This window comes from Mizuhopecten yessoensis, unplaced genomic scaffold (assembly GCF_002113885.1).
Source record: "Mizuhopecten yessoensis strain PY_sf001 unplaced genomic scaffold, ASM211388v2 scaffold10867, whole genome shotgun sequence".
NCBI lineage: Eukaryota > Metazoa > Mollusca > Bivalvia > Pectinida > Pectinidae > Mizuhopecten > Mizuhopecten yessoensis.
The window spans coordinates 781,781-787,780 of record NW_018408761.1 but is presented as its reverse complement, the minus strand read 5'-3'; positions in this window follow the sequence as shown (position 1 = coordinate 787,780).

Below are 6,000 nucleotides of genomic sequence, written 5' to 3'. Positions count from 1 at the left end.
TTCAACAGACAACGACAAATATACCACAGCGTCAACAAACAACGACAAAATATACCACATCGTCAACAGAAAACGACAAATATACCACAGCGTCAAAAAACAATGACAAAATATACCACAGCGTCAACAAACAACGACAAAATATAACACATCTTCAACAGACAACGACAAATATACCACAGCGTCAACAACAACGACAAAATATACCACATCGTCAACAAACATCGACAAAAAATACCAAAGCGCCAACAAACAAAGACAAAATATACCACATCTTCAACAGACAACGACAAATATACCACAGCGTCAAAAAACAATGACGAAATATACCACAGCGTTAACAAACAACGACAAAAATATTCCACAGCACTAACACGCAATGACAAATATATGAAAACGTCGAACCAGGAACAACATATGAAAAAATATTGACTCTCTATAACAAAATATACGATTTTAACACAAAGAAGAAATATTACATATCAAAAACAAAAACTGTTAAAAAATATCCCACAGCGTAAACGCACAAGGACTAAATTTGAAATAATAAAGCAAGTGTCAAAACGAAGTGATCCGGACGGGTCATATAACTACAACATGATAATGACATTAATAAGTTGGCATGACAAAACAGTTTGAATTACCATAATTGTAAAGCTATTACTCTCTGACGTCACACGTGCAATATTCGATACATTTTCCCCCTGAGAATCTATCTGTCACCCTCAGAGAGTGGTTGACTCTGCTGAGTGTCAATCAGGTCCCTGCGGTTGGCTTTAACCTCGTAAATGGACATTATTCTGACTGACGACATGAATCCTGATTTAAAAATGAATTATTTGTTGTAGGCAAAGCCTGTTTATTGGCAATCATTAAAAGGATTTGGTAGGCATATTTCAACTTTTGCTGTATTATGTGTATGTTTCGTAACATTTTAGACATGCTTTTTCATTCTTAGGACAATTGTTACCTCTGATGATCTGAGATATGCAACAAGACGTTAATATGGTTTAGCTTAATGCACCGACAAACTAAGCGTTACATGTATATAGGTGTTTTCTTGTACTTTAAGAATTAGACATCTGTTTCAGTCAAAGTCATATTTTTACTTAAGATTTAATAGGCATCTTTCACTTTCGCTGTATTTTTCAAATGTTTCGGAATCCTTTAGATAATGTTTTTCACGTTTTACCTTTAGTACATGTACCCCTGATGAGTCCTACATGGACGAAATGGCCTTATGGTGTAATTATTAAAGTGTTTCCTTTTTTGGCTTTCTGCTTTGATAAACTAACTTTTAAATATGTGTTTCTTACTAATCCATATAATATTTGTTTTTAATTAGGAACGCAAGACACACACCTGTGATTACGTCTATAACATTTAAGGAATGATTTTTATTTTTTCAACATTTACGAGGTCATAACAACAATGGGTTTAAGGACATATTGAATGAATCGCGTTAGCGATTCATGTAAAATATGTCCAAAAACCCATTGTTGTTATGACCTCATAAATGTTGAAAAAATAAATATCATTCCTTATATTTACATTGACGAATCCTTTCAGTGGATCGATATAACAACGAATAAAACAAATAAACAGGGTTTGTTCCTGCTTATACACGGGTGCAACGCAGTGGCGAGAACAGTGTTTTTTCGCGGGGAAATGTGACACTATCGTGAGAGATCTTAGCAACCGTCAACAACAATAACACAACAAAATGTAGTTCCATATTCAATGTTTATTTGTAGCACAGGACACGTGAATACGTGGATATTTCACAAAGCACAGTTCAATAATATTTTAAGATGTAAGAATTAAGCATCTAGGTCGGTCGTTCCGAGTGAGTAGTTTTTGTAGTGTATTACTACGCAGTGTGATCAGGTTACTATCAGTTCCCACGTGCTGAGATTCTATGAACACCTGTGTTATGCATTTATGAATGTAATTTTTGTCAATGGGTCTAAGCATACAGAATGTAAATATTTTAAAATATATACAGTATGACAAACATGTACAACAAAGCATAATACCGATATTTCGTCCTTCTAGAACTCATTGGTGATGCTAGGGGTCAAAAAGGTTGAAAATAAATTATATTGATATAAACGACTGTTAAAACAGAAGGGGAAGTGCGTAAAATGTCTGAAGTTTGTGAATTCAAAACACTATTTGTTATTGCTATGTTCTTTATTTAGAAAGCATTGTAAACGGAAATAAATGAGAAAAAAAAGTTAAAATGTTACGTGAATATAATATTTATACAACATTTAAATGTTTACGTTGTTGTGTGGATTTTAAGGTCACTTTAAAGGTAGTATCGAGGAAACTGTATATGATCAACCACAACATTTCATTTATTTGCATAATGTTTTCTTTACATATCAGGTTATGAAAACATTCAAATAGTAATCCAATCATTAAAACATTGTTATTAAGATTTGCTACGATAGAGTAGTGACAATATTTGCCATGGTACATGTATAGTCTAATTTCAGTCGTTTGTTATCATGTTCCAAATGGCAACCTCAAGTTTAATTACGGATCCCTGTCCCGCCACACTGTAGTTGTTCCTATATGCAGTATTGCCCCTAACGTTCAATAAGACATACATGTATAACATCTGGTCCAGGACATTTTCGTCGATAAGGTAGCTCAATCGGTTAAAGCGAAATTAAGCAGTCTGAAGGTCAGAGTTCGAATCTGGGTTTTAGCCACGCAGTGTTTCTTTAACATCCAGGAGACGGTTGTTGAGTGGATATTGTTTGTTTCATCTTTATTGTTTCTCATAAAATTCCTGGTACAGTATTCTATTCTGAAATAATTTCTCAAAGCTATAGTCTATAGCCTAAAAACCAACAGCTTCTAGTAGTCGCACGGGGAACCGTAAGTAAAGAGAAATTCAATAGACCACCAAAGTAAGGAATACAGATACTGATAAATTTCGTCCGCAGGACGGTTTTTAGATAATGTTGGTGATAAACAGAGGCAGGTGATGTTTATCATTCCATGAATCAGTATCAAACCTATAATTGAAGATAAAGTATCGACTATGTGGGAAATAACTGAGATTAATAAGATTAACATACATGCACCCATAGGAACATCTGGGAGTGTTAAATTCGGAAATGACGAATACTTCATCTTCATTTTACTAGATGTGAGAAACTGGAGATATTGGAGTTTATTCAGATAAATAAACAAATTGATATTGGATGAAAACAAAAATCATACATAAAACCAGTCAATGAAAAATAAAATAACATATATGAAAAATTGATCTGGATTTTGTTATATACCGTAAACATACTTCAAAAGACTCCCATCAACAACTAGAACTATGATACATTTACAGTAAGTGGACGTTTTAACAAAATTGACACAGCGAGTGGATCAATGTACATGTAGGATGCATGGCAGTCTAGCGGTAGGTAGCCAGACTCGTGACCGAAGGGTTGCGGGTTCGAGTCACGGCACGGCACTGTGTTGTATCTTTGAGCAAGATTCTTTACTACGCTTGTTCGTGTCTACTCAGCTGTAAATGAGCACGTGGTTGGACAGTGCTAGAATTGTTGAGTGCTAGCTTTGAGCGTCGAAATGGCAGCACCGGCTGTATACTCCCCAAGGAGTTGAGAAAGATATTGACTGGTTGCTAAGACCCTATAATCACGGATAATAATTTGTGAACCGCTTTGAGACGACCAACGAACTAGGTTGTGATAAAGTGGTATATAGGAACCTCGAATTATTGTTATTGTTATTATTAAAACAGGCACACATGGGGAAATACTTATATTGAATTGAAATATGGAGCAATCTTTGAAATATATCAAAGAAAACTGAAGCATTCGGATAGGAAATCCAAACAGTCAAGAGTAAAAAGTTAAATCAGTGATAGAAGATTGGAAATCATTTTCAGGGGAACTGATTGACAGTAGAGAGAAGCTAATTAACAAGAGGTAAAGTAATTGGTTGTAGATGCAAACTTGATGACAGCGGTGAGAAGTTCTAGTAAACGTTTGACAGCAGAAGGAAGCTAATCGATAAGAGATAAAATAATTGATAGTAAATGTAAAATTAATGAATAGCGGATAAGACCTAATAGTAAATAATTGACAGCAGAGGTACAGTCGTTGACAGTAGAAAGTTAGGCATAGGTCATGGAAGGAAAATCATTGGTAGCAATCGATAAGTTATATGTTTATCTGTGTCATAAGTCAAAACAGTTTTAATGTTTACATGCGTTCATCACAAAAAATCAAATCCAAATTATCTGTTGCAAAATGATTTTTTGCTACTCATTGGGGCCTTAACAGGCAACTCATATATATATGATAACCTATGTATATCAAAACTAGTCATATCCTTAGTTGTCAAGTATGTATACCGTAAACATTTTCACTGTAATTTAACTACTTCCGCTCTCCGTAATTAGGCCAAATTTATCCTTACAACGAATATGGGTAAACAACAAAAGATACTTACCAATAAAATGTAAGTCCGCATCATTGAAACGATCTCGTCACAGAGAAACATTGGTTAAGGTGTGTTATCTTCGTCGTAGACTTTTGGGGTGTAATTTCTGGACTTAATCCATAAAAGCAAGCGAAGTGAACAATAAATGTGCTTTGAGTTTTTGATCGATTTGCTTAAAGTTTCAAAATATTAATTCGCACTCTGTTTCAACTATATGACAAATGTATTATAAACAAAAAAATAAACCGGGAGCACATTTCCCTTCCCGAAATCTAGTCTTATTCTCCGGTAATTTGTTAAGGGTCTCTTCATAAATCCCTTTTTGTTCATATTTTGCCTTAGTTTTATCGATTTAATGTTCGATCTTTAATGTTTGAAAGGCGGTTTTGTTGACCTCATCGTACACATCCTTTTCCTCTCTTTCCTTATTGTTGATCGTTTGTAAGAAAGGACATTTTCATCAACTTTTTCAGTTTAGTATGGCATTGAACATCGCTGACGTGTATTATTGAAAGATGCATGACTGGAACAGGACTCTTGGTAGTATGGTACCTCGCGTGTTTATTATTGGTGAAAGTATTACATCATATCTAATGCCGTGAATTTTGTATTTCCCGCAGTTAACGCTTGATAATTTAATTTGGTTTTTCGCGCCTTTTGAACCAAAAACCCAGCACACATGTCTTACGCACTAAAGCTGGTATCTGCTTGTACAAAAGTGTTCAATTATGCAATGTCGCATGATTATTCTCTTTAAAAACAACTCTACTTGAGTAGAACCCTTAATTTTGTGTTTTTGCGCAGTAATCTTCTTTGATATAATCGCGACATGTCTAGTGCCTGTTATTTGCTAGATTATCACAACATGTTTTGTACACTAAAATTTGTATTTCTCGTGGTCATTAATAGTGCCCTTGATTTAGAATTTTATCTCGGGTGGTCAAACAATCATTACATGGTACAGCACACCTTTGTACCTTCATGAGCAGGGACATAAATATGCTTTCCATAATATATTTACACCCACAATTCATTATCTCTGATTCATGGTAACATATACACGACCTGACACGCTCTAATACTACTTTTTTGGTATGTTTTACACTACGCATACCATATGCACATCAGACGCGATGCACATTGCTGCAGCAGCGTAGACATATTAACGCTGCTTATTATTTAATCGATGGAAAATTAAACAAACGAGTTTCCATGTTTTTATTGCTCATCACTGCGCATGTATGGTTTAACGAACCATGATACCGGTCTCTGTCGATGAACAACGAGGTAACAAACAGAATGGTATATCTCAGATGTAAATTCACCGACATCACAAAAATGAACCTGCTGTTTCTAGTCGAACAAGCATACAGATAACGATCACCTACCGAGGACTTCTTTCCGTACGGGTAGCTATTTACAATGGATTAAAGGTGTATGTGTACTTTAACTTGCAACCTGAATAAATGCATACCAACATTAACACAGTCTAACAGGAACTAGTAACCCGGTAAACCATTG